This window comes from Scyliorhinus torazame, chromosome 21, assembly GCF_047496885.1.
Source record: "Scyliorhinus torazame isolate Kashiwa2021f chromosome 21, sScyTor2.1, whole genome shotgun sequence".
Classification (NCBI taxonomy): domain Eukaryota; kingdom Metazoa; phylum Chordata; class Chondrichthyes; order Carcharhiniformes; family Scyliorhinidae; genus Scyliorhinus; species Scyliorhinus torazame.
In genome coordinates this window covers 42,013,014-42,038,890 of record NC_092727.1, presented here as the reverse complement: position 1 = coordinate 42,038,890, position 25,877 = coordinate 42,013,014, and the positions used below count along the sequence as shown (strand labels likewise).

The following is a 25,877-nucleotide window of genomic DNA, read 5'->3' as shown; positions in this document are numbered from 1 at the left end:
CGTGGCGGCAGGAGGCAGCCCATCAATGGCCAGCGGCGAGATCTTCTGATCTCGCCATTGTCAACGGACTGCACCCCTCGCTGCTGGGAATTCCGCAACGGATTTGGGATTTTGTTTATTGTCACGTGTACTGAGGTACAGTGAAAAGTATTTTTCTGCGAGCAGCTCAACAGATCATTAAGTACATGGAAAGAAAAGGGCAACGTAATAGGGCAACACAAGGTACACAGTGTAACTACATAACACCGGCATCGGGTGAAGCATATAGGGGTGTAGTGTCAATGAAGTCAGTCCATAAGAGGGTCATTTAGGAGTCTGGTAAAAGCAGGAAAGGAGCTGATTTTGAGTCTGTTTGTGCATGTGCTCAGACTTTTGTATTTCCTGCCCAATGAAAGAAAAGGGATGCGTTCGGCGGGACCAGAAGATCCCGCGGTGTGAATATCTGGAAAATCTCACCCGATGGCTTCCCGGAGACAGCTTCTTCCTGTCTCACCAAGGTAAAGGATGGATCATTCAGGAGCTAATCCCTGGGACATTAGAATGATAATAAGAAGAATCTTTATTATTGTCACAAGTAGGCTTACATTTACACTGCAAAGAAGTTACTGTGAAAATCCCCTAGTTGCCACACTCTGGCGACTGTTTGGATACACTGAGGGAGAATTCAGAATGTCCAATTCACCTAACAGCACGTCTTTCGGGATTGTGGGAGGAAACGGAGCACCCGGAGGAAACCCATGCAGACATGGCAACAGCGTGCAGAATCCGCACAGACAGTGACCCAAGCCGGGAATCAAACCTGGCTCCCTGACACTGTGAAGCAACAGTGTTAACCACTGTGCTACTGTGCCCCCCAACAAAGTTCATTACCCCGCCATGAAGCAATGGCTAAAGCGAAGCTTTGCGAAATGTAATCTATTCCTCTATAGTCTCTGTAATATACAACCAACATGGAGAGGGGTCATGTGATACAACCTTTTGTGTGCATGTCAGAATTGGAATCGAAGCCGAGATCAGAAAGGCAGCAGAGTTCTCCTTCCCTCTCTTTCCACAACATTTTCATGTCAGCCTGCATCCTGTTTAGCCAAAAGAAGTGTTTACATCCCGGCAGCAAACAGAGACTCGACTGAAAAGCCATTGGATTATCCGCATCAGGGATTCCAGGATCTACCAGCCACACCTGAAAAGAAACTGCTTCAGTGAAGAATCAGAATGTGGATTCAATCGGTAAAACTTTATTGATTCTGCTTTTTTAATTTGCATTTTATTTGGTCAAGTTTAATATCTGATAAACTCTGTGAAGTTATATTTTTCCAGCATGCTTTGTGTTTGAATGTGTGTTTGCACACTTTAATGGGTAGGGCATATTTGCATGCTTGTCACATTTAAATATTTTATTTGGATGGGTTTTAGCAATGAAACTAACTCCTCGTACATTCAACTGAAGGATACGTGTCTGGTTTATTCCTCACAGATACTGATTGCCAATATCTCATTCTTTTAAAATTCAAACCTCTGATGGAACCAGCCGGGGAGTGGGAAAAGAGAGGAGTCAGTTCACCCCCGGCTCACCTGGTATACTGGCCGGAATTTCTGCGACGTTATCTGTCGGTACTTGGGCTGTACAGTTCCGCCCACTGTTTTTGCACTCTTCCCTGGTGAAGTTATTGTCGTGTTCCTCGTGATGGGAGGCTATGAATAAAAGATTGCAAATTTAGACAGGCATTTCCCTCAGAAGTGTGGATAAAAGAATTCACTGCCTCATCCCTCTAGGTTAAATAGGATGGCAATGCAGAAGTTCTCACCTGTTACATTATGTTCGGGGGTAAAAGGGCAGCAAGGCCGAGCGAACATCATGCACGGGATTCTCAGTTTCTGAGACTAAGTGTTGACGCCAACGGAGAATCCGCGGACTTTTACGACAGAAGGACCAGCGCCGCACCAAGACCAATTCCGCTACCGTTGAGGGGCTAGCACCAGTGCCGCATGGAACACAATCAATTCCAATGAAAAACGAGGATTCGCCAGTCTGTGTTTGACACCCAGGAGGCTGACAAGCTGCGGCTACACATAAACATTACACTCCCCACACACACTTATCTCAGCCAAAAAGATTTGTTTTTTTTCCATTTAGAGTACCCAATTCAATTTTAAAGGGGCGATTGAGCGTGGCTAATGCACCTACCTGCACATCTTTGGGTTGTGGGGGCAAAAACCCACACAAGCAGGGGGAGAATGTGAAAACTCCACATGGACAGTGACCCAGAGCCGGGATCGAACCTGGGACCTCGGCGCCGTGAGGCAGCAGTGCTAACCACTGTGCCTACGTGCTGCCCTGACCCAGCCAAAAAGATGGCACTGGTTGTGCTGGAGTGGCCCATACAGCTGATGGGTCGGTTGGGGCCAGAGGGCCCTCGTGCCTTGGGGGGGACACCTATCCGGTCCATGGCACCAGATTGAAATTGGGCAGTTAGCGGTGTATGCAGCTGCATGGCTGCCTTTCCGACTGTGGCAATGGTGCTCCGTGCCCGTCCACCCCGACCACACAGCCCGCCTCCTGGCCATCCCCCCCCCCCCCCCCCCCCACTACATCCCCTGGCCCTGGCAGAAGCTCCCCGGCCAGCGGCACAATTGTCAGCAATCAATGGTGATGTTGGACACCTTCTGTACCCCCTCTCTCTTTCAGCAGCCACCTCGCGGGTTTCAAAATTGTTAAAAGCACAAGTGAGCCACGCCGTCGGGAACCTGCCACATCAGAGGCAGAGAATCGCGGAGGTCCTGGAAAGCACCAGATGGGGCCTGCTAATGATATGCAAACGGTGTCTGACGTATGTGTGGAGTGAAACGCATTGACGCCATTTTCGAGGTGACGGAAAATCGCAACTTTGTGTCAAATCGGCGTCTGCTGCGGTTTTGGCGTCGGAAACTATTCTCCGCCCAATCGCATTTCCCGATTTCGGTGTCGGTTAACAGAGAGTCCCAAGTAATTTTGGAAGATAATTTTTCTCAGGAAATAATGGCTCCAGTAGAAATAATTTTGAGAGAAATTCAACATAGGAACTGAAAGAACAATGCTCTTGGATTGTTTAGTCTTACCCACCCGGAGAGCTTCCTAGCTACAGCGTCTCTCCCCTCTCATGCCATGAGTTCTATAGAACTTAGTCTACTGTGCTTCCAAGGTGCCCTGACTCTGCCCCATCCACCTGTTACCTTTCAGTCTCTCCTATCATCTACCCGCTCACAGTATTTTTTTAAATTTAGAGTATCCAATTATTTTTTCTTTTCCAATTAAGGGACAATTTAGCGTGGAGGAATGTGCAAACTCCACACGGATAGAGACCCAGGGCCGGCATTCGAACCCGGGTCCTCAGCGCTGCAGTCCCAGTGCTAACCATTATGCAACATGCCGCCCTTACCCTCTCACAGTTCAAAGTTGAAGCATATTCACACACTTCCTTCAAATTAGAGGGCCTTTCATAGGAACTCACATGTTACCCATCCATATACCTGACTGTTAGTGAGATCTGCTGAACACCCTTTGTCCCACACCTGTGCGGATCCTCGCTCTCACTTATTTTCGACAACTGTGTCAATTGTGCTTGCGGTTCAGTCTGATTTAAAGATTTTATTCAATTATTCAAGGTCCATACCTGACCCTTTTCCTCCCTGCATTGAAAGAGAAAAATCGATTACCCTCTGATTCCGCAAAGACCAAACAAGACTCAGGTTTTCTTTTACCCATTTATTTGTGTAGTTGCAAGGGAAGTTGCAACCATATAAGATGGAGTATGGGTTATTTGAAAGACTACAAAACATCATATTAATACTGACATACAGATAATAGTTCATTTGCTCTTACAATCACTAAGGTACACATTAGTTGTCTTTAAATTCTATCTAATTGTGTCTATTTACATGTACATAACTGAATTCCCTTATTACATTCTAAGCATGTACATATGATTATAATTGCTAATCACTACCAGGGCACATATGCATAATAGGTTGACCCCTTTCTACATAAGCAACACATGAATACTTGTAGTTTGTCCAGCCGACTCCTTTGCATTTTGTTTTGTCTCAAATTTTTAACCCCTTCATGCATGAACAGCTTTCTGTCTAACGCTGGAGATGGAGTTATCACTGTGATAGACCCAGCAAATCCCATAATGAACTGGATTATGATGGTAATTTCTTCCCCGCTTCCTGGAAGTGGTTTAATGGTAGCACTATGGACTCTGAATGAAGGTTGTGGATTCAATACAGAATTGAGTGAAAAACCGAGGTCAGCACCTCAGAGTGAAACAGTGAGGGGGTGCTGCACTGTTGGATGTACTGTGATGTTGAATTGAGGCCCTGACTGACCATTCAAATGGACATAAGAGCAGAGCTGTCAACGTTTGTGTCCTGGTCAATTTTTATCCCTTAACCAACACTAATAAATCAAATTATCGCATTTCAACCTTTGGGTTAATGTCATATTATCTGATATTACAGCAGTGACTCCAGAAAAAATTAATTGGCCATTAAGCACATTGTGATATCATGAGGTCAGGAAAGGCGAGTTGTTTTTAGGCATTGATTCCTTTCTTCTTTTTTCTTCATCTCTTTTCTTCATCTCAGCCATTGAGAAGTGTCCCTCCTTTCCCTCAGCTGAGGATTCCCCTTCACTGTGTTGGATGGTTGCCTCAATCATGTCCATTCCATATCCTCTTGCCTTTGCCCTCAACTTTCCAGCCCCACCCACACCGGTTATATAACCCGTGAGCTGCATGACTCGCACCCCACCATTCCTATTGTGAACTTTCACCTGATCTTCTCCACTTTTGCAGAAGGTTTACTGGAAATCTGCCCAAGTGACAAGCCACCCAGAAAAGAAGTGGTGACTCCCACCTCAGAGCAGTTTTGGCAGGAAAAGGCCACAGGTTGCACATTGGTTTACCACTCCTATTTCTTTTTTTTATAAATTTAGAGTACCCAATTTTTTTTTTCCAAGTAAGGGGCAATTTAGTGTCGCCAATCCACCTACCTGGTACATCTTTGGGTTGTGGAGGTGAGACCCATGAGACATGGAGAATGTGCAAACTCCACACGGACAGTGACCCGGAGTCGGGATTGAACCCGGGTCCTCGGTGCCGTGAGGCAGCAGTGCTACCACTGCGCCACCATTTCTATTTCTTGACCCATGTACTGCTGATTGACAATATTATACCGCAATCAATATCATGGCAACAGATCACAGTTGTGTAAAAAAATTACATCAACTTGGCCAATTGGTCCTTAACATTTAAAAATCCAGCTAAAAAGCGTTACTATTGTGTGAAAATCTACATTGTTGTATTTTCTCAGTAGGTTTTTGGCACAGAGGCCAAGGAATACAGCTCGCAGCATGCCTGCGGAGGTTCTATATAGGCCCAATTGCCTGATTCCCTTTGGCAGCTTACTCAAAGAGGAGCCAAATCCCACCGTGGGACAATCATTTGTGGGCATGATGAAAGTTCCATGTGGACCGTCTAGGGAAGCTAAACGAGCCTTCTGATGGCCTGTCCCGCGGCACTTGTGCCACTGCACAAGTGGACCGCCTCCGAGCCCTCCACGAGGACCTCTGCCACCCGGGGGTCACTCGTTTCTTTCACTTCATCAAGACCCGCAACCTGCCCTACTCCATCGAGGAGGTCAGGTCAGTCACCAAGGACTGCCAAATCTGCGCGGAGTGCAATACTTCTACCGGCCAGAGAGGGCGCACCTGACAAAGGCTTCCCATCCCTTTGAACGCCTCAGCATGGATTTCAAAGGCCTCCTCCCCTCCACCGACCGCAACATGTATTTCCTGAACATGATTGACGAGTACACCCGGTTCCCATTCACCATCCCCTGCCCAGACATGACCGCAACCACCGTCATCAAGGCCTTCCAGGGTATCTTTACACTGTTCGGTTTCGCTGCGTACATACATAGTGATAGGGGGTCCTCCTTTATGAGCGACGAACTGTGTCAATTCCTGCTCAGCAGGGGCATTGCCTCAAGCAGGACGACCAGTTACAACCCCCGGGGAAACGGACAGGTGAAGAGGGAGAACGTAACGGTCTGGAAGACTGTTCTACTGGCCCTACGGTCCAGGAATCTCCCAGTCTCCCGCAGGCAAGAAGTCCTCCCGGTGGCCCTCCACGCCATCCGGTCGCTGCTCTGTACAACTACCAATCAGACACCCCATGAACGTCTCCTTGTTTTCCCCAGGAAGTCCTCCTCCAGGACCTCGCTGCCAAACTGGCTAGCGACACACGGACCCATCCTGCTTCGGAAGCACGTGCGAGCGCACAAGTCGAGAGGGTCCACCTGGGCAGTCGGGACTCTGACATCCTAAGCATATGGGCGGCCCAGCGGAGTTGGTTTCAGATGATCATGGCCTTGATACTGGCGCTATCGATTCCTTCAGGGACACTAATGTTAGCACACTTGTCCGTTTCAGCTTATTCAGAGCTAAAGTACATTTGGATTTTGCAATGTATTTTAAGTTGAGTTTTTTACGAGTCTCCTGACGGAATGTTCATCCTGAGAAACCTCAGTAATTACTTCAAATGGTTGAGCAAAGTTTAATGTATTAGTTGATATATGCAAACCTCCTGTAAGCTAATGTGAAATATCTGTCTGACAGGTATTGACAGTGAACCAATTACCCACCCCTAAGAGTGTACTGCCAAAGGACATTCCAAAATGATGTCAGAAGAGATGTGCGTCAGGACACTGTGCTTCAGCAGCTGCTGCTTTCGGACATTGAGCTTGTCAATTAACAATGGATATGTCAAAACTCTCCCCTTCCCCCCTCTTCCCTCCCTCCCCTCTTCCCTCCCTCCTCTTCCCCCGTCTTTCCTCCCTCCCTTTACAAATAGACAGAACCATGGTGTTTAAGTGAGAAAATATATTTTATTGCAAGAAATTTGAAAACGTTGAGCTAGTTTTATGTCATTGTTCAGCTGATAAAGTTAACCGTTAGGTTAAATGTTAACTGGTTTCAATGTTTTGTACTTATAAAATTATTTTTTTAATAAATGTTTTACAGTAAACTTTACAAGCTCCTACAAATGTCTTACTGAAACACAAGAACACAACATTTAATTATGAGACAATTATAAATGAATAATATAATTGAAGTAAACAATGCAGGAACATATTTAACATGGGTAACACGGTGTCACACTAGTTAGCACTGCTGCCTCCAGGGACCCGTGTTCAGTTCAGACCTTGGGTGACTGTGTGGTGTTTGTCCATTCTCCCTGTGTCTCATGGGTTTCCTAGAACCATGGGGCAGCACGGTAGCATAGTGGTTAGCACAGTTCCTTCACAGCTCCAGGTTCCCATGTTCAATTCCTGGCTTGGGTCACTGTCTGTGCGGAGTCTGTACGTTCCCTTGTGGCTGCGTGGGTTTCCTCCGGGTGCTCCGGTTTCCTCCCAGAGTTACGGGAATAGGGTGGAGGCTTGGGCTTAAGTAGAGTGCTCTTTCCAAGGGCCAGTGTGGACTCGATGGGCCAAATGTCCCCTTCTGCACTGTAAATTCTAGAATTCAATGATTCTATGAATAGAGAAGGAGGCCACTCAGCCCATCAACTTGCACCGATCCTCTGAAAGTGTAACCTACCTGGGTGCACTGCCCAGCCTGTCCCCGGAACCTAACCTGTACATCCCTGGACACTAAGGGGCAACTTAGCACAGCCAATCCACCTAACCTGCACATCTTTGGGTCGTGGGAGGAAATCAGAATTCCCAGAGGAAACCCACGCAGACAAGGGGAGAACGTACAAAGTCCATGCATACAGTCACCCAAGGCCGCAATTCAACCCAGCTCCCTGGTGTTGTGAGGCTGCAGTGCTAACCACTGTGCCACCGTGCTGCCACCATTTCCTCTGGGTGCTTCGATTTCCTCCCACAGTCCAAAGATGTGCAGGTTATGTAGTTTGGCCATGTTAAATTGTCCCTTTGTGTCCAAAGGTTAGGTGGGGTTAGGCCAAGGCCGTGTTTTGGAGTGTCAGTGCAGAGTTCATAAGCTGAGCGGCTTTCTTCTGCACGTCAGTGATTCTATAAACACTGAGAAAAAAACCCCAGATGTTACAAGGAAAGTGACAGCAAAAAGCCCTGGAGCACTTTAAAAATCTTATCACCATAATCTTATTTAGAACATACAAACATTTTTAAGCATGCCACACGTAAAATTATATGATAATATTGTGCAGATTTAAATAGTTTCACAGATTTAAAACAAATAACCAAAGTTATTTTCACTTATAAATAATGACCTTTAACCACAAAAAAATTAAAAATTAATTTAAAAGCATCAACAATAGTAATGCCTGTTAAAAGAAAGCGCAAAACAAATATCGTCTACATACCTCTAAAACACTTGTTAAAATAGCTTTTCTTTAAATATTTTTATTAGAAATTTCTAATTTTAACAATTTAACAATTAGACATATAAAACACATATAATATTTACCAAATGATACGTTTCTTATGTACAATTTACATGTACCCCTTTCACCTGCCCTCCCCCTTTCTTTGCTACTCCTTCCCCTCCCCCACGCCCCCTCTTCCCCTGTTGATTGTCAGGCTCCAACTTGGCCCCTTCTTCCGTCATAGGTGTTATATTCTTTCTTTCATTTTGTGATGGTTGCTGTTGCCCTTATGGATTTGCTGAAGGGGGCTGTCTTGCCTCCCCCCCTCCCTCTTTTCCCATGTCCCTTCCTGATCCTTCCTGGGTCCGTTCCTTGCTACCCCCCCCCCCCCCCTTGTTCTTATCAACTCTGTGCTATCTTGTTTGCCTTTCTTGGTCACCCCTCCCCCCTTTATTCCTAATCACTATTGGCTGCGAACAGGTTTTGGAATAGGCTGATGAATAGCCCCCATGCTTTGTGGAAGCCCTCGTCCGACCCTCTAATAATAATAATAATCTTTATTAGTGTCACAAGTAGGCTTACATTAACACTGCAATGACGTTACTGTGAAAATCCCCACAGTTCGGTACAGTGAGGGAGAATTCAGAATGTCCAAATCACCTAACAAGCACGTCTTTCGGGACTTGTGGAAGGAATCCAAAGTACCTGGAGTAAACCCACGCAGACACGGGGAAAGCGTTCTGCTCCTCCGCACAGACAGTGACCCAAGCCGGGAAATGAACATGCGTCCCTCGGATGGTGAATTTGATCTTTTCCAGGTGGAGAAATTCCGCCAGGTCTGCCAGCCAGTCTTCAGCTGTGGGTGGTGCTGCTGATCACCAGAGGGGCAGCACGGTAACATTGTGGATAGCACAATTGCTTCACAGCTCCAGGGTCCCAGGTTTGATTCCGGCTTGGGTCACTGTCTGTGCGGAGTCTGCACGTCCTCCCCGTGTGTGCGTGGGTTTCCTCCGGGTGCTCCGGTTTCCTCCCACAGTCCAAAGATGTGCAGGTTAGGTGGATTGGCCATGATGAATTGTCCTTAGTATCCAAAATTGTCCTTAGTGTTGGGTGGGGTTACTGGGTTATGGGGGCTCTTTCCAAGAGCCGGTGCAGACTCGATGGGCCGAATGGCCTCCTTCTGCACTGTAAATTCTATGACAATCTATGATTCTTTGGCATGCGATGAAGGAAGCAAAAGCAAGGGCATCAGCCCTCTTCCTCATATGTAGTTCTAGCTGGTCCAACACGCTGAAGACTGCCACTCTCAGGTAAGGCTCCACCCTCACGCCCACAACCTTGGACATCACCTCGAAGAAAACTGTCCAGATCCCGACAGGTCTTGGGTAGGCCCAGAACATGTGGGCATGGTTGGCCGGACCTGCCTGGCACCGTTCACATTTATCCTCCACGTCTGGGAAGAACCTGTTCATTTGAGTTCTGGTTAGGTGTGCTCTGTGCACCATTTTAAACTGCAGGAGGAGGTGGAGTTGGCCCTAGTTAGCGTTGCGCTCCAGAGTCCCCATCCACTTCCATCTCAAGGGCGTCATCCCACTTCTGTCTGCTCCGTCTAATGGTGTTCTCGCTCCTTCCAAAAGTCAACAGTGAATGTCCCCACAGTTCCCCTTCTCCATACTGTCCACATCCAGCAATTCCTCCAGCAATGTGTCTCTCGGGGCCTTAGGGTACCTCATCATCTTCTTGGGGAGAACGTTTTAATTTGTGAGTGTCAGAGCTACTGTCCATTCGGTAACTCCAGTCTCTCCATTAGGTCAAAAGGATTGCGAGTCTGTCCCCCATGTAGAAGTCCCTGATCGCTCGCATCCCCTCTTCCTGCCTCCATGTCTTAAAAGTGGTGCCCAGCATAGCTGGTGGGAATTTGGCCATGGTGGACATCTCCGTTAAGCTGAAGTATTGTCTCATCTGGTTCCATGTTTTCAACATGGCTACCACCACTGGGCCGGATGTTCTTTACTTTGTTCTTTATTTTGGAACATAGCCCAGAGCCTGGCTGGGAGCAACATTCCAAACTTAACTCCGCTCTTGCACAGGGCCGATTTTGCCTGGTTGAATAAAGCCCTGCGCTTTGCCAGGTCTGCCCCAATATCCCGGTAGACCCGGATTCTGTCTCCTTCCCAGTTGCTCGCCTTTGTCTGTCTTGCCCACTGCAGGATCCTCTCCCGGTCCTGATACCGATGTAGTTTGGCAATTATTGCCCTTGGCTGCTCCCCCACTTTGGGCTTCGGTGTGTGTTCCCTGTCGATCTCCGATGGTTTGAAAAAGCTGTCCCTCCTGACCAGGTTGCCCAGCATCTGGGCCACATCGTCCTTTGGGTCCCTGCCCTCGATCCCTTCTGGCAGGCCCACGATCCGTATATTTTGGCACCGGGACCCGTTCTCCTGGTCCTCGACATTCCCTTTTAGGCTTCCCTGGATTGTCTCCAACCTTTTAATTTCGGCTTCCAGAGGAACAATCCTGTCGCTCTGGTCAGTCGATGCTTTCTCAATGTTCTGGATCATCTTCCCCTGAGTGTCCAGCTTCTTCCACAGTCCGCCGATCGCTGTCTACATGGCGATCAACGCATCCATCACTGCCACCTTGACTTCCACCTAGATCTCCACCTTTATCGGCAACAGTTCCTTAGTCAAGAACATCTTCCACCCATCTCCAGGCCGGGGGGTGGGGTAGGCTGTTGTTTGAGTCATCTGTCTCCCTCTCTCTGGGGTGGCTGGGACCCCTTGCCTCATGGGTTCGCCGTATCGTCCACCCGCTGCTCTTGGCCTGATGTGCAACTGCTCAGTACATCACTGTCACTAGAAGGCTTATTAAAATAGTTGCCTGTTTTTTCTATCGATTTAAATGCCAGTCCTCAATGGTAGTTCCCAAGCTGGCTGCGTTATAAGAGGGTGGGGCTGCACTCCTCCTGGTCCGCACTGGAGCCTGCGCAGACCGGGGCGCTGGAGGCCCCAGGCTGCTGAAGATAAAGGAAGGTTCCTCATAACATCGGAACGCAGGTAAGTGCGCACGTTTCTTTCAAAATTGGTTCCCGCCGCTCATTGCAAGTTATAAGTCAATGGCCCAACTCTTCCATTGTTCAGAATGGCAAACTCTGGACTTCAGTCTGTGTTGCACCTGGGACTCTCCGCACCAGAATTGCCCGGGAAATTTAAACTTCCAGTGGGTTGACTTGTGCTGACCAGGATACTACTTAAATCTCTCTGACCCTGGGCTCCACGCCAGGAAACTGCGCCAAAAATGTGGGATTTAACTGGATACCCAGCAAGTTACACTTGATAACACATGGTCTAACACAGTGATTAAGACTGCGTAATTGAACTGAGCACCACAACTGACCCCCAAAATTAACAATGCCCCACCACCCACCAATCTGACCCAACCCGACTCTAAGTCCATTACTCATATGTTAAGGAATGAATGCGTCTGAAGCCTCAACACAGTACCTTAATACAGGTGTATTTCCAAGATTGCACAGTCTCTTCCAGATTCCCCCTCCCCTCCCCCGATGGAACATTTTTTTTACACTCTTGCAATGATTCCCCAATCCTTGCCCAATTAGGGACAGCCGCTCTTACTTACCAACTTAATGAAAGAACTGTATTGCACTACAGTTTCAACACTGACATGACTATCGCCAACCCAACTCCCCCTTTACCCGACAACCCCACTGACCCGACTACCCAGCCCCTGACCCAACCTGACTATATGAATTGTTGACTTCTGAACTGTTGCTTCGCAACAGCTGGGTCGACAGAATAATCTGAGCCAAGGTTACCTTTGTCTTTCTGCACTTTTCTGTGATTTGTGATAAAACAGCATGAGTGTTTCTAAGAGTTAGTTCCTCCTTTGGGGGCAGGACAGTAGCACAGTGGTTTGCACAGTTGCTTCACGGCTCCAGGGTCCCAAGCTCGATTCCCGGCTTGTGCCACTGTCTGTGTGGAGTCTGCAGGTTCTCCCCGTGTCTGCGTGGGTTTCCTCCGGGTGCTCCGGTTTCCTCCCACAGTCCAAAGATGTGCAGGTTAGGTGGATTGGCTATGCTAAATTGCCCTTCGTGTCAGAAAAAGGTTAGGTGGGTTACGGGGATAGGGTGGAGGTGTGGGGATGGGCTGGAGGTGTAGGCTTAGGTAGGGTGCTCTTTCCAAGGGCCATTGCAGACTCGATGGGCCGAATGGCCTCCTCCTGCACTGTAAATTCTATGATTCTATGATTCTTCCAGAGGTGCTGGTGCAGTTTAATTTAGTGGCTTTATGGGAACAGATGAACTGCGTTTAAGGTGAATGATATTAAAGTTAGCGGTCAGACTCCGAACCTTCTGTATTCGGACTTCTGTATTTGGAGCAGCACGGTGGCATAATGATTAGCACTGCTGCCTCACTGCGCCAGGGACCCAGGTTCAATTCCAGCCTTCCGTGACTGTGTGGCGTTTTCATTTTCTCCCTGTCTCTGCGTGGGTTTCCTCCGGGTGCTCCGGTTTCCTTCCACAGTCCAAAGATATACAGGTTAGGTGGGTTGGCTATGCTAAATTGCCTCTTAGTGACAAAAAAAAATGTGTAGGTTAGGTTAAAGGGTTATTGGGATAGAGCAGGATAATAAGCTTGGGTGGAATACTTTCATAGGGCCAATTGCAGACCTGATGGGCTGAATGGCCACACTCTGCACTGTCGGGATTCTATGATTTAGAATGAATGAAATAAGGGGGAACTCTTCTCTCCAAATGCTTTTAAGTCTATATTAAGCTTCTTCCCTCCTTCATTCCAAACCTTGGCATTGCTCCTAAAGTCCCTCCCAATCTACCTCATGCAGTTTGGGTTTGCAAATCCTGATTCTAACACACGTGGCCAGGCAGGGGAATATCACGGAGAAGCACATTCCTCCAGGCTCAAGTTGCATTTTTAACAACAAGGTTAAATTATTGGTATGGAAATCTTTGTTAAAAATGGAGATGAAAGAGTTTCATTACCAATATCATGATTTACACCCTCTGATGCAGAAACAGAATGTTCCATTAGCAGGTGACCCTCCCCCCCCCCATTCTCATCATGATCTGCGCATCGTCACCACTAATAAATAATCAGAAGTTGACAAGTGCACAACATTCCTTCAACAATATACAGCAGCTTTTCTCTGAGGACACATGTTCCAGGTGAACCATTTTGTCATAGCATCAGATGGAAATAAGTGAACCCTTACAATGTGGACCAGTGTGTGCTCTGGGGTTGAGAAGATTTTAATTAGATTACCAATTGACTGGATAAATGGAAAACCACATGAATGGAAGGATTTACATGTGAATGCACTGCTGAAAAGGCATGGACAGGGAAATTAGGAAAACAGCTTACACCTCAGGGCTCTTTTTATTGTTGATATTATTGTGTTATCTTTGTGTCTTCTCCTTTCATGTGTTACTTGTGTTCCCTCTTGAGGCCGGGAGAGTTGAAAGCAATCGGTGGACTATGATAATGGCAAATGATTTTCAGAATTAATAGCTTGAAGGAACCCCTTTCTCGGAGCCATTTCATGACCCTTGAAGTGTCGGGAAATTGAAATGGCATAGAAGTGACAATGAGGCGTTTTACATTGTGCAACTGTTGCACAAAGGAACACACCATGGCAGTACAGGCTGTGTGGTAAGGCATAATTCTGTGCCCTCACTTTGCCATGCAGAAAGTTTGGATCCTCGACTTCCTGACCCATCGACCACAATCAGGAAGGATAAACAACAACACCTCCTCCACGATAGTCCTTAATACCGGGGCCCCACAAGGCTGCGTCCTTAGCCCCCTACTCTACTCCCCATACACACAGGACTGTGTGGCAAAATTTGGCTCCAACTCCATCTACAAGTTTGCTGATGACACGACCGTAGTGGGTCGGATTTGGAATAACGATGAATCAAAGTACAGGAGGGAGATAGAAAACCTAGTGAAGTGGTGTAATGACAATAATCTCTCCCTCAATGTCAGCAAAACTAAAGAGCTGGTCATTGACTTCAGGAAGCAAAATATCGTACACACTCCTGTCTGCATCAATGGTGTCAAGGTGGAGATGATTGACAGCTTCAAATTTCTAAGTGTGCATATCACCAACAATCTGTCCTGGTCCACCCACGGCGATCATGAAAGCATAACAGCACCTATACTTTTGCCTCTATGACTCTGACCAATTTTTGTAGATGCAACATGGAAAGCATCCTATCTGGCTGCATCACAGCCTGGTATGGCAACTGCTCGGCCCAAGATCGGAAGAAAGCACAGAGAATCATGAACACCACCCAGTCCATCACACAAACCTGCCTCCCATCCATTGACTCTGTCTACACCTTTCCCTGCCTTGGGAAAATGAGCAGCTTAATCAAAGACCTTCCCACCCGTGGTATTCACTCTTCCAACTTCTTCCATCGGGCAGGTGATACAAAAGTCTGAGAACATGCACCAACAGTCTAACATTCAAAAACAACTTCTTCACCACTGATATCACACTCCTGAATGACCCTCGTATAGATTTATCTGATCCCTGCAAACATCTTCTCCACTGAGTAGTACTGCACTCCTGTATGCTTCACCCGATGCCTGTGCCTGTGGGTGGAATTCTCCCGCACTTGGCGCGATGGCCCGACGTCGGTGTCGAACCACCCGGAAGTTGCGGAATTCTCCGCACCTCCGGGAGCTAGGCTGGCGCCGGAGGAGTTGGCAACCCGCCAACCGGCGCCGAAGGGCCGCTGTGGGCCGGCGCGAGTTGGTACAAGCGCAGAACCGCCGGCATGTTCTGGCGCATGCGCAGAATTGCCGGCGTGTTTCCTGAGCATGCGCAGGGGGTTTCTTCTCCGTGCCAGTCATGGCGGAGCCTTATAGAGGCCGGCACGGAGGGAAGGAGTGCCCCTGCGGCACAGGCCCATCCGCAGATCGGTGGGCCCTGACCGCGGGCCAGGCCACTGAGGGGCCCACCCAAGGCTGGATCCTCCCGTGTCCCCCCGAGGACCCCGCTAGACGGCCGACAAGCCAGTTCCCGCCGGGATGGACCATGTCCATTTCACGTCGGCGGGACTGGCCGAAAACGAGTGGCCGCTCGGCCCATCGGGGCCCGGAGGGGCCACTGCCAATGGCCCCCGACTGGCATGGTGTGATCCCCACCCGAAAACCGGCGCTGGAGAATTCGGCAGCTGGTGTCGTAGCGGCGGGGCGGGATTCACGCCGCCCTCCCGGCGATTCTCCGATCCTTTATGTATGCTCTATATCTTTATCATGTATGCAATGATCTGTCTGAACTGTACGCAGAACAATACTTTTCACTGTACCTCGATACACATGACAATAAAACAAATCCCAATCAAATCCATTATGGGGGAGTGGTTGGATCGGTGGTGGGGCGGATTCTTCAGTGGGCGGGATGTTGTCATCTCCCATTGCCAAGGTGACGTGGTGGGCGTGGTTACGTTGGGCACCGTAGGCTTTGAGTTGGTTGATGTGGAACCAACCAGTCATACCATTAGGGTACGCTATTTTGTAAACGGTGGGGCTTATTTTGTCAGAAATGGAGTAGGGATCTGCGAATTTAGGGGATAGGCAGGAAGGGGCGTGGAAGGAACGAGACCATAACTTGCTGGCCGACTGAATAGTCTATTGGGTGGACCTTTTGTCAAAGCTGCCTTCACTCTGCCTTTTTCTAGCGCCTAGTCGGACAGCAGCAGCCAGTTGTGCCACTTTAATGTTTTCTGTGACTTGTTGCACTACTCTTTCGTGGGTGAGAGCGGTTACTGCGGGATTTGCCATATCGAGCCCTAATAAATATTCAATGCCTTTCATGGGTCTCCCTGTCATGAGCGGGTGAGGGGTGAAACCTGTGGAAATGGAAACCGTGTTTCTAATGAACATGAGGGTGAAGGGAAGTACTGCGTCCCAAGTGGTGTTGTTCTGCTGCACCGTCTTTCTAATAGTCGTTTTTAAAGCGCGGTTCAACCGCTCTACTATACCGCTAGACTGGGGATGGTATGCTATGTGGAACTTCTGTTTAATGCCAAATATTGTCATTACATTCTGCATTACCCTGCCAGTGAAGTAGGAACCTTGGTCTGACACAATGCTGCGTGGAAGATCCCGCCACGTGAATATCTGATGGGTCAAGATTTTAGCGGTGGCCTTTGCTGTGTTGGAATGAGTGGGAAATGCTTCGACCCATTTAGTGAATGTGTCGATAACGGCCATAACATATTTGAAACCATTTATGCAGGGGGGGAAGGGACCAATGTAATCGATTTGAAGATTTTTCCAGGGGCCCTCTACAGGTCGGGTGTACCTTAATTGTCCCTTCTTTGCTTAACGATCAGGATTGTTTTGAGCACAAATGAGGCAATTCTCTACATAATGGGTGACGTTGATTTTCAATTCAGTCCACAAACACAGAGGTTTTAAATGGGCAATGGTAGTGTCTATTCCCTGATGTCTGTGTCCGTCATGGAACTGGTATATTAATTGGTTTCTGTCCTGTTGTGGGGACCACATAAATTCCGTCCTTTAAAACTATGCCGTCCTGTATAGTGAATGTGTCCTTCCATTTGTCATAAGGGACTCATCTGCCTTCTATACTTGGGACAGATCTTCGATATTGGTTTGGGATATCTGGAGCGAATGCACTCGCCTTCGGGTGGTTGCCTGTAGTGACCATTGCGGGCTCCAGCTTTAACTAAGGCGTCTGCCTTGAGATTATCGGGTGGCGAGGTGCGGTGATGACCTCTTACTTTAGTGAGGCCATATGTGTGTCTGGCTGTTTCTTTAAAGATGTGTTTCAGTACAAGGGCGGAGGGTAGGGGCTTTCCGTCGGCGGACACAAAACCACGAGCTTCCCACAGGGAGAGGAATTCTGTGAAACTGTTGCAGACATACAGGCTGTCTGAATGTATGTCCGTAGGCATTGGGAAAGAGTCTGGGTGTTCAATTACATAGGCTATGGCTGCAAGCTCTGCTGCCTGGGCTCCTAAATGTCCTGGCAATTTTAAAGATACCTCCTCAGTGAACGTCCCTTGGAATCCTCCCTATAAATCCCGCATCCAGTGATCCTAACACCATCCAATAAATGTTACTACCTTTATTATCAAACCACAAACAGCGAGTATGTTTCTTATATTGACCCAATGACCACATAACCAGTATGTTAGTACAAACAACAGTTTATTATTAAACACAAGACTTATCTCTATGTTTCACGTGGCTACGCATTAAACTACACCTATCAACTAACATGACCTTTACTTAACTTCTGGATGACCGGCTCTGTGCGGGTAGATAAGGCCTTTATCTGAGGCCCCACGTGTGTCGGCTGCAAATCGTCAGGTTCGTCTCGGCTGCGGCTCGTCTCTCTCAGGTAGCGATCGCGGGTCTTGAACTTGGCTGGTCGTTATGCTGCGGTTGGTGTGGGCACAGGCCGGTGTAGCCACCTGGGATGGCTACTTACAACCAGGAACAGAGAAACTCGCAAAGCATAACGGGTAAAATGGACAAAGCAAGATTCAGGCAGGCTCAGAGCCTGAAATGTATATTTGCAAGCAAGGAGTCCAGACGGTATCGAAACTCCGACCGATTAGCATTTTGATGGGACGATTAGCATTTGATGGCCCATCGCCACCAAGACAAAGGACTGGCAGTTGAGCGACCGGTGCAGTCCCAGACATTTCGGCGCCACTCCCTGTACAAGGGAAGTGTAAACAACAGGGTCAGTAACCACTTGGGACACACCCAGCCATCCAGGCACCCGTCCATTTATTGTTTCGAAATCAAACAGAGTGATCAGGGATCACCCAATTAGTGGGGTCCAAACTGAAGGACTGCCCAAAAGAGTGCGAAAATCCCCAAGCATAAGAAGAGAGTCCACCATGTGTTCGTCCTCTTTTGGACCTGGCGCCACAGCTACGACCATCTCCAATCGCAGCACCACCAGAAGCAAGTCCAAGTTCAACGCTCGCTACCAGGTGGATGAGCCTAGCTGAGCAGCAGTTACTCCTCCAGACTCGATAGATCCAGAATCGAATAATGGCGACTGTTCCTCTGACCTAAGCCAGGTGCCTGAAGTTAAGTACAGGTTGTCTTAGTCGATAGGTGTAGTTAACTAGTAGTGTATGTTGCATGACTAATTTTGTGTAAATAAAGTACCCTTGACCTTGAACTAACTAACTGGTGTTTGGCTCTTTGATCGATAGCCGGTTGAAGCGTGTGATGGTATCATTCGATACCTGGCGACTCTGAGCATTAGAACATAGATATCAAAAGAAAGGAGGGCAAACTCACTGATTGCCATAGTTACAGCAGAGCCACAGAAAAGGCAACAGCGGGCCCAAAAGAGGCCGATCCCTAGTTCGCAGGGCTTCTATTCCTTCTTCTCTTTCACGCCCTTTTGGGCGTGGTTAACTCAGGATCTAATGGATCGATAGGGTCTCGATCACTCTGATCGATATCGGCCAATTAGGGGCGGGTACCTTGATGGCTGGGCAGGTCCTAGTCGTTATTGTTCCAAGTGCATAGGTCTTTCCAAATAAGGGGAGGTGGCGCCGGGGAGTGTGCTACTGTTGCTGTTTCTTAATTTGAGTCTATTGTCCTTGGGAAATCGGTGATTGATCTTTAACAGGTGCAACTTTCAATTCGGTCTGGTTTTCCTTTGCACAATGCACAGGGGCTGTGCACTGTCTGTGTCCTGGCTTGACCACAATTCCCTTTATTCTTTGCGGGTGTCCATTTTAGGTGGCCATATAGGGGGCTCAGGTAGCGGCATTATCCATTCCTGCATTTGGTTCTGACTGGAGTTAGTCAAATCTATTTGCCTCAAGTCTTTCAGAACACCTTGCCCTACATTCTTGATGGTAATTTCTCGACAAGCATACAAGGTTTGTCCTGGTTCCCATTGGATTGGATTGGATTGGATTGGATAACATTATGGCTCTCTCCATTTGAGTTGCTTGCTCTAGAATGCAATTCATTTCCTCAGGAAATGACTTGGAGTGGAGATCTCCCATCCCCAACGGGTTCAATGGCGGGTGGAGGTCTGAAAATCGATTTTACGCCAGGGTGCATTTCCAGCAGGATCTTCCACTGCTGTCCATTGTTGCGGATCTGGAAACCTACTGGAGGTTGGTGTGAAACTTATTTGCATCCTATTACTGGGATGCAGCCAAAGGCCCAACAACCCATGGCTGATTCTCCATGGTGCCAGTGAGAAAACACGCCGGTGCAAAACACCTTGGCAATGTGGCATGTGGATTTCGGGACTCACCTGATAAATGCTTGGGGCTGCCTCTGAAGTTCAAAATGGAGGCTGCCCTCAACCCTGGACCTGGAGACAGTTCAGCAGTGGGAGGGGGAGGGAGCAACTGAACATAGAACATTACAGCGCAGTACAGGCCCTTCGGCCCACGATGTTGCGCCGACCTGTGAAACCACTCTAAAGCCCATCTACACTATTCCCTTATCGTCCATATGTCTATCCAATGACCATTTGAATGCCCTTAGTGTTGGCGAGTCCACTACTGTTGTAGGCAGGGCATTCCACTCCCTTACTACTGTCTGAGTAAAGAACCTACCTCTGACATCTGTCTTATATCTATCTCCCCTCAATTTGAAGCTATGTCCCCTTGTGCTAGACATCACCATCCGAGGAAAAAGGCTCTCACTGTCCACCCTATCCAATCCTCTGATCATCTTGTATACCTCAATTGTCCTGGGGAAATCGGTGATTGATCTTTAACAGGTGCAACTTTAAATTCGGTCTGGTTTTCCTTTGCACAATGCACAGGGGCTGTGCACTGTCTGTGTCCTGGCTTGACCACAATTCCCTTTATTCTTTGCGGGTGTCCATGTTAGGTGGCCACATAGGGGGCTCAGGTAGCGGCATTATCCATTCCTGCATTTGGTTCTGACTGGAGTTAGTCAAATCTATACCTCTGCACCTTCTTTTCTCTAACGAAAACAGCTTCAAGTCCCTCAGCCTGTCATCATAAGATCTTCCCTCTATACCAGGCAACATTCTGGTAAATCTCCTCTGCACCCTTTCCAATGCTTCCACATCCTTCCTAAAATGCGGCGACCAGAATTGTACACAATACTCCAAATGCGGCCGCACCAGAGTTTTGTACAGCTGCAACATGACCTCATGGCTCCGAAACCCAATCCCTCTACCAATAAAAGCTAACACACCGTACGCCTTCTTAACAACCCTCTCAACCTGGGTGGCAACTTTCAGGGATCTATGTGCATGGACACCAAAATCTCTCTGCTCATCCACACTGCCAAGAATCTTACCATTTGCCCAGTACTCTGTCTTCCTGTTATTCCTTCCAAAATGAATCACCTCACACTCTTCTGCATTAAACTCCATTTGCCACCTCTCAGCCCAGCGCTGCAGCCTATCTATATCCCTCTGTAACTGGTAACATCCTTCCGCACTGTCCACAACTTCACCGACTTTAGTGTCATCTGCAAATGTACTCACCCATCCTTCTACGCCTTCCTCCAGGTCATTTATAAAAATGACAAACAGCAATGGCCCCAAAACAGATCCTTGTGGTACACCACAAGTAACTGGACTCCAGTCTGAACATTTCCCATCAACCGCCACCCTTTGTCTTCTTCCAGCTAGCCAATTTCTGATTCAAACTGCTAAATCACCCTGAATCCCATGCCTCCGTATTTTCTGCAGTAGCCTACCGTGGGCAACCTCATCAAGCGGTTTACTGAAATCGATATACACCACATCAACTGCTTTACGCACATCCATCTGTTTGGTCACCTTCTCAAAGAACTCAATAAGGTTTGTGAGGCACGACCTACCCGTCACAAAACCGTGGTGACTATCTCTAATCAAATTATTCTTTTCCAGATGATTATACATCCTATCTCTTATAAACCTTTCCAAGATTTTGCCCACAACAGAAGTAAGGCTCACTGGTCTATAGTTACCGGGGTTGCCTCTACTCCCCTTCTTGAACAAGGGGACAACATTTGCTATCCTCCAGTCTTCTGGCACTATTCCTGTAGACAAAGATGACTTAAAGATCAAAGCCAAAGGCTCAGCAATCTCCTCCCTAGCTTCCCAGAGAATCCTAGGATAAATCCCATCCGGCCCAGGGCACTTACCTATTTTCACACTTTCCAGAATTGCTAACACCTCCTCCTTATGAACCTCTTGCCCTTCTAGTCTAGTAGCCTGAATCTCAGTATTCTCCTCGACTATATTGACTTTTTCCTGTGTGAATACTGATGAAAAATATTCATTTAGCACCTCTCCTATCTCCTCGGACTCCAAGCACAACTTCCCATTACTGTCTTTGACTGGCCCTACTCTTCCCCTAGTCATTTGTTTATTCCTGACATTTCTACAGAAAGCTTTAGGGTTATCCTTGATCCTACCTGCCAAAGACTCCTCATGTCCCCTCCTGGCTCTTCTTAGCTCTCTCTTTAGGTCCATCCTAGCTAAGTTGTAACTCTCGAGCGCCCTAACTGAACCTTCATGTCTCATCTTTACATAAGCCTCCTTCTTCCTCTTGACAAGTGTTTCGACTGATTTAGTAAACCACGGTTCCCTTGCTCGACCACTTCCTCCCTGCCTGACAGGTACATACTTATCAAGGACACGCAGCAGCTGTTCCTTGTGCCCATCCCCTGCAGTTTTTGTCTCCATCCGATGCATCTTAAGTCATGCCTCATCGCATCATAATTGCCTTTCCCCAGATATAACTCTTGCCCTGCGGTATATACCTACCCCTTTCCATCACTAAAGTGAACGTAATCGAATGGTGGTCACTATCACCAAAGTGCTCACCTACCTCCAAATCTAACACCGGTCCTGGTTCATTACCCAGTACCAAATCCAATATGGCCTCGTCTCTCGTTGGCCTATCTACATACTGTGTCAGGAAACCCTCCTGCACACATTGGACAAAAACGGACCCATCTAAAGTACTCGAACTATAGCGTTTCCAGTCAATATTTGGAAAGTTAAAGTCCCCCATAACAACTACCCTGTTGCTTTCGCTCCTATTCAGAATCATCTTTGCAATCCTTTCCTCTACATCTCTGGAACTTTTCGGAGGCCTATAGAAAACCCCTAACAGGGTCACCTCTCCTTTCCTGTTTCTAACCTCAGCCCATACTACCTCAGTAGGCGGGTCCTCATCAAACGTCCTTTCTGCCACTGTAATACTGTCCTTGACTAACAATGTCACCCCTCCCCCTCTTTTACCACCTTCCTTGAGCTTACTGAAATAGCTAAACTCCAGCACCTGCAACAACCATTCCTGTCCCTGCTCTATCCATGCCTCTGAAATGGCCACAACATCGAAGTCCCAGGTACCAACCAATGCCGCAAGTTCACCCACCTTATTCCAGATGCTCCTGGCATTGAAGAAGACACACTTTAAACCACCTTCCTGCCTGCCGGTACACTCCTGCAATTTTGAAACCTTACTGGAGGTGGACCTTTCAGATTCGTCCATCTTCCAATCTCAAATGTTTCCAGAGATCCATCTTGAATCTCAGGAGGTCCATCTTCTGGTCTCAGAATGTTCCCCGAGATCCATTTTCATTTTCAGGAGGTCTGTCTTCTTTCTTCAATCATGGGCCAGTGATGTCGGGTACTTTGTCTCTATGATGTCCAGATAGGATGTCAGTCTACATGGCATTGGGCCTTCCCCGACATGCATTACAAAGCAAAACTCACATGTGCATTACCAATGAGGCTGGAGCCACACAATTTGGTGCATTTTCCTGCCAGCCGTTGCTGCGGGAAACACTCCATTCTTCCGACCTCCCGTGGGATTTAGTAGCAGGATGAGAGAATTCCTTCCTTGGTATCTCACTTCTGAGTGACCTTCACAAAACCAACACACTAATTTGATAAACATGCTGACTTGAACCCATGGACAGCATTCCTATTGCTCTGCATTGCATTTTAGTGCATTTTGAAGTGGCACCCCATTTTTAGGCATCATGCTACAAATGTTAATGTCGGCTCAGTATTATCGATAGAATTAGAAAAGTGGTGTATATATTCTCATTTTTGGAATTGTGGTAGCAATGTAAAATAGTACCCCTGATGTGAATATGAATTATCTCTTTGTGTTTACCTCAGGATTACTTTCTGAAAGCTACTGTTTGATATTACTTTGTCCCATTTGTTATCCCATTACATGTTCTAACATAGAGAATTGGGTAATATGGAAAAGTCCAGTCTGCCACTGGGAGACATCCAACAACAGGCCTTAATAGGGCCTTTAAGTAGTCTTGCTGCCCCTCTCATCCCATCTCTGGGGAAGTCAACTGGGGCTGGGTAGGTGTTGGGAAACTGGCACATTCACTGGCAGCTAGAAATTCTGTATCTGTTCAACCTCTTTGCCTGGCCCTATTGGGACCAAGATATTCAGTCCAAAAGTTTGTATTTTGAAACTGAGGAAGTTCTTTAAATAGTCTAAAATTAAATGTGTTACTTAAATTGGAATGAAGTATGAAGTGTGTGTTCCCAATAAAACAAAGTAGAAAGCATGCCTCAAGGTTTCTGAAATACCAAATCCCCCTTTTCAGATTGCAATGCAATAGCACAATTCACATGGGTCTGAATCTACTTCACAAGGGTAAATAAACATTTTGGAGATATAGGCCGGGATTCACCAAGCCTGCGCCGGCTCGGAGAATCAGAGATGATGGCGAGACAACCCGCGACGCCGGTCCGGCGCTGGGATGCTATTCTCCGCCGACCGGAGAATCGCTGCCTGCAGCGTGCGCGGTCGACGCGGTGCCGGTCGGGGGACGATGAAAGAGGCTCCCCCCAGCGACTCTCCGGGGTCAACCGGCCGAGTTCCTGCTGGCGTGGTTCTAACATGGTTCCACCCAGCGGGAGCTCGGATCCGCGGCCTCGGTGGCTGTCTGGTGGCGGGGGCGGGGGCGGGGGGGGGGGGGGGGGGGGGGCGGCGAATGGATCAGATTCCGGGATAGGCCTCCACGACAGCCAGGCCCACGATCGGGGGCCACCGATCAGCGGGCGGACGCGATCCGGGGCGGGCCTACCTTCTTCCGCACCGACCTGCTATGTGGCACCGCCATGTTGCGCGGCGCCGGCATGCAATCGGCCACTGTGCGCATGCACGGACCCGCGGCGAGCAGTGCAGGGCCGCCTATGGCAGCTGGAGCAGCACAGAGCACTTCAATGCCGTGCTGGTGTTGCTATATTTGCTTGCTATAAATATGGCAGTTAATAAGGTCGCCTTTCTTAATCCTAATTATGAGTTTGCCTTCAGAGTCGCCAGGTATCTCTCGATACCGCCACATGTTCAACCGAATACCGATCAAAGAGCGAATACACCAGTTAGTTAGTTCAAAGTCAATACTACTTTATTTACACACAATATGATTTACTCATGCACAATAACACTGCAGGCTAAACTATGTCTATCACTAACACCTATACTTAACTTTGGGTGCCCACTTAGGTCAGAGGAACAATGGCAGTTGTTCGGTTCTGAGGCTGTTTGGTTCGAAGAGGTAACAGGAGTACAGCTAAGGTCATCCGTCTGGTAGCGAGCGTTGAATTTGAACTTACTTGCTTCTGGGGGTGCAGGTGGATTTGTCTCTCCGTTTGAGAGCCAAATCCAAGAGAGTGAACCTATGGCAGGGGTTCCTTCTTATACTTGGAGGGGCTTCGTGTGCTTTTAGGCGGGCCTTAAACTTGGTCCCAATTAATTGGGCAGCTTCTTGATCACTGCCATCGATCTAAGCCAATAAAGGGGCGGGTGCCTTGAAGGCTGGGCGTGTCCTAAGTGGCCGTTGGCCTTGCTTTGTTTGTGTCTTCTTGCTGGGGTAGTGGCGCCGGACTGTCTGGGACAGGATCGCCTACCTGAGCACTAATTCTTTGTTTCCTGGAGATGGGCCATCAATATGTAAATCGGCCTCTGTCTACAGTCTGTCTTCCAAATATACATTCAGGCTCTGTGCCTGCTTATTTACTTTGCATTGTCCATTTTCCCTGAATGCTCTGTGAGTGTCCATTTTATATACTGAAAGTGGCCAACCCAGATGGCTTCACTGGCCCCCTGTGGGCAACAGACTCGCTGGGCCAAGATGCCCATTGACGCCGACGTGAAACATTCCTGTTTTTACGCCAGCGTCAACACTTAGCCGCGTTTTCAGAGAGTCCCGGCCATAATTCTCAACCCATGTATTACATGAGCTGAGTGGCTGACAAAGCTTTAATATAGTTATTGTTTTAATTCCATGCCATGCATCTTAGTGATGTTTGAAAAGCCCATTATCAGCAAGTTTTGAGTTCACTGCTCTGTGGATCTGAAAGAAGGGTCAAGGACTGAGTGCAGGCGTCAACATTTGAAGAGGTGAATAAGAAGAAAAGGCAATTGAGGAATATGACTATTACTAGGGGGCATAGGTTTAAGGTGCGAGGGGCAAG

At 47.9% G+C, this 25,877-nt stretch overlaps 1 long non-coding RNA gene across 1 annotated transcript in view; it reads right to left on the bottom strand.

Moving 5' to 3' along the window:
• The window catches only part of LOC140398256 (uncharacterized), a 91,372-nt gene that overhangs the window by 56,820 nt on the left and 8,675 nt on the right, over positions 1–25,877 (bottom strand). The window contains exon 2 of the long non-coding RNA XR_011937447.1: positions 1,573–1,692. This is a non-coding gene — a long non-coding RNA (uncharacterized lncRNA). The remainder of the gene's footprint in view (positions 1–1,572; positions 1,693–25,877) is intronic.